Raw genomic sequence first — 5184 nt, forward strand, 5'->3', positions numbered from 1 at the left:
TGGATAAACTGAGGCAGATAGGCGGAGTCAGCGTATGACCGGTTATTACGTCAGCTGTTGTTTTTGGTTAGTTTAAAACACATATCAACTAAAATATAAAAAATGGATGGATGTTATTTTTCACATATAAACACAACTTATAACATCTGTTTGCCTGAAGTATCACAATCCTGTTTTACCAAGAGAAATAACTACTTCCTCTACGGCTGATGGTAAAACTTACATTTCAAGATATTTAGACTTCAGGTTTATTAATGAGGGCTGTATGAATGGAGGGATGATGGATGGATGGATGGATGGATGGATGGATGATAGATGGATGGATGGATGATGGATGGATGGATGGATGGATGGATGATGGATGGATGTATGGATGGATGATAGATGGATGGATGATGGATGGATGGATGGATGATGGATGGATGGATGTTGGATAGATGGATGATGGATGGATGGATGTTGGATAGATGGATGATGGATGGATGGATGGATGGATGGATGATAGATGGATGATAGATGGATGGATGGATGGATGGATGGATGATGGATGATGGATGGATGATGGATGGATGGATGGATGGATGGATGATTGATGGATGGATGGATGGATGATGGATGATGGATGGATGGATGGATGATGGATGATGGATGGATGATAGATGGATGATGGATGGATGGATGGATGATGGATGATGGATGGATGTATGGATGGATGGATGGATGATGGATGGATGGATGGATGGATGGATGATGGATGGATGGATGGATGATGGATGGATGTATGGATGGATGATGGATGGATGGATGGATGGATGGATGGATGGATGATGGATGATGGATGGATGGATGGATGATGGATGGATGGATGTTGGATAGATGGATGGATGGATGTTGGATAGATGGATGATGGATGGATGGATGGATGGATGATAGATGGATGATAGATGGATGGATGGATGGATGGATGGATGATGGATGGATGATGGATGGATGGATGGATGGATGATTGATGGATGGATGGATGGATGGATGGATGGATGGATGGATGATGGATGATGGATGGATGGATGGATGATGGATGATGGATGATGGATGGATGGATGATGGATGGATGATAGATGGATGATGGATGATGGATGGATGGATGGATGATGGATGATGGATGGATGGATGGATGATGGATGGATGGATGTTGGATAGATGGATGATGGATGGATGGATGATAGATGGATGATAGATGGATGGATGATAGATGGATAGATGTATGGATGGATGATGGATGGATGATGGATGGATGGATGATAGATGGATAGATGTATGGATGGATGATGGATGGATGTATGGATGTATGGATGGATGGATGGATGGATGATGGATGGATGATGGATGGATGGATGGATGGATGGATGGATGGATGATTGATGGATGGATGGATGATGGATGGATGGATGTTGGATAGATGGATGATGGATGGATGGATGATAGATGGATAGATGTATGGATGGATGATGGATGGATGGATGGATGATGGATGGATGGATGATGGATGGATGGATGATAGATGGATAGATGTATGGATGGATGATGGATGGATGGATGGATGATGGATGGATGGATGATAGATGGATGGATGATAGATGGATAGATGTATGGATGGATGATGGATGGATGATGGATGGATGGATGATAGATGGATAGATGTATGGATGGATGATGGATGGATGTATGGATGGATGGATGGATGGATGATGGATGGATGGATGATAGATGGATAGATGTATGGATGGATGATGGATGGATGATGGATGGATGGATGATAGATGGATAGATGTATGGATGGATGATGGATGGATGTATGGATGGATGGATGGATGGATGATGGATGGATGGATGGATGGATGGATGATAGATGGATGATAGATGGATGGATGGATGATGGATGGATGATGGATGGATGATGGATGATTGATGGATGGATGGATGATGGATGGATGATGGATAGATGGATGATGGATGTATGGATGGATGATGGATGGATGATGGATGGATGGATGGATGGATGGATGGATGATGGATGGATGATGGATGGATGGATGGATGGATGATGGATGGATGATAGATGGATGGATGGATGATGGATGGATGATGGATGGATGATGGATGGATGATGGATGATTGATGGATGGATGGATGGATGATGGATGGATGATGGATAGATGGATGATAGATGGATGGATGGATGATGGATGGATGATGGATGGATGATTGATGGATTGATGGATTGATGGATTGATGGATGGATGATGGATGGATGATGGATGGATGATGGATGATTGATGGATGGATGGATGGATGATGGATGGATGATAGATGGATGATAGATGGATGGATGGATGATGGATGGATGATGGATGGATGATGGATGGATGATGGATGATTGATGGATGGATGGATGGATGATGGATGGATGATGGATAGATGGATGATAGATGGATGGATGGATGATGGATGGATGATGGATGGATGATTGATGGATTGATGGATTGATGGATGGATGGATGGATGGATGGATGGATGGATGGATGGATGTTGGATAGATGGATGATGGATGATGGATGATGGATGGATGATGGATGGATGGATGGATGATTGATGGATGGATGGATGATGGATGGATGGATGATGGATGGATGGATGATAGATGGATGATAGATAGATGGATGATGGATGATGGATGATGGATGGATGATGGATGGATGGATGGATGATTGATGGATGGATGGATGATGGATGGATGGATGATGGATGGATGGATGATAGATGGATAGATGGATGGATGGATGTATGGATGGATGATGGATGGATGATGGATGGATGGATGGATGGATGGATGATTGATGGATGGATGGATGATGGATGGATGGATGATAGATGGATAGATGGATGGATGGATGATGGATGGATGGATGATGGATGATGGATGATGGATGGATGATGGATGGATGGATGGATGGATGGATGATTGATGGATGGATGGATGATGGATGGATGGATGATCGATGGATAGATGGATGGATGGATGATGGATGGATGGATGGATGGATGATAGATGGATGGATGGATGATGGATGGATGGATGGATGGATGGATGGATGAAAGATGGATAGATGGATGGATGGATGATGGATGGATGGATGGATGGATGGATGGATGGATGGATGATGGATGGATGGATGATGGATGGATGGATGGATGGATGGATGGATGATGGATGATGGATGATGGATGGATGGATGGATGATGGATGATGGATGATGGATGGATGATGGATGGATGGATGATGGATGGATGGATGATAGATGGATAGATGGATGGATGGATGTATGGATGGATGATGGATGGATGGATGGATGGATGGATGGATGGATGGATGGATGGATGGATGGATGATGGATGGATGGATGATGGATGGATGGATGATAGATGGATGATAGATGGATGGATGTTGGATAGATGGATGATGGATGATGGATGGATGATGGATGGATGGATGGATGATTGATGGATGGATGGATGATGGATGGATGGATGGATGATAGATGGATGGATGGATGATGGATGGATGGATGGATGGATGGATGGATGAAAGATGGATAGATGGATGGATGGATGATGGATGGATGGATGGATGGATGGATGGATGGATGATGGATGGATGGATGGATGGATGGATGGATGATGGATGATGGATGATGGATGGATGGATGGATGATGGATGATGGATGATGGATGGATGATGGATGGATGGATGATGGATGGATGGATGATAGATGGATAGATGGATGGATGGATGTATGGATGGATGATGGATGGATGGATGGATGGATGGATGGATGGATGGATGGATGATGGATGGATGGATGATGGATGGATGGATGATAGATGGATGATAGATGGATGGATGTTGGATAGATGGATGATGGATGATGGATGGATGATGGATGGATGGATGGATGATTGATGGATGGATGGATGATGGATGGATGGATGATGGATGGATGGATGATGGATGGATGGATGATGGATGGATGGATGGATGAATGGATGTATGGATGGATGATGGATGGATGATGGATGGATGGATGGATGGATGATTGATGGATGGATGGATGATGGATGGATGGATGATGGATGGATGGATGATAGATGGATAGATGGATGGATGGATGATGGATGGATGGATGGATGGATGATTGATGGATGGATGGATGATGGATGGATGGATGATAGATGGATAGATGGATGGATGGATGATGGATGGATGGATGGATGGATGGATGGATGATGGATGGATGGATGGATGGATGGATGGATGGATGATGGATGGATGGATGGATGGATGGATGGATGGATGATGGATGATGGATGGATGATGGATGGATGGATGATGGATGGATGGATGATAGATGGATAGATGGATGGATGGATGGATGTATGGATGGATGATGGATGGATGATGGATGGATGGATGGATGGATGGATGGATGGATGATTGATGGATGGATGGATGATGGATGGATGGATGATGGATGGATGGATGATAGATGGATGATAGATGGATGGATGTTGGATGATGGATGATGGATGGATGATGGATGGATGGATGGATGGATGATGGATGGATGGATGATAGATGGATGATGGATGATGGATGGATGGATGATGGATGGATGGATGATAGATGGATGATGGATGATGGATGATGGATGATGGATGGATGGATGATGGATGGATGGATGGATGAATGGATGTATGGATGGATGATGGATGGATGATGGATGGATGGATGGATGATAGATGGATGGATGGATGAATGGATGGATGGATGATAGATGGATGATAGATGGATGGATGTTGGATGATGGATGATGGATGGATGATGGATGGATGGATGGATGATTGATGGATGGATGGATGATAGATGGATGATGGATGATGGATGGATGGATGATGGATGGATGGATGGATGAATGGATGTATGGATGGATGATGGATGGATGATGGATGGATGGATGGATGATAGATGGATGGATGGATGAATGGATGGATGGATGATAGATGGATGATAGATGGATGGATGTTGGATGATGGATGATGGATGGATGATGGATGGATGGATGGATG

This window comes from Leuresthes tenuis, unplaced genomic scaffold (assembly GCF_036924035.1).
Source record: "Leuresthes tenuis unplaced genomic scaffold, fLeuTen1.0.hap1 SCAF_16, whole genome shotgun sequence".
Taxonomy (NCBI): domain Eukaryota; kingdom Metazoa; phylum Chordata; class Actinopteri; order Atheriniformes; family Atherinopsidae; genus Leuresthes; species Leuresthes tenuis.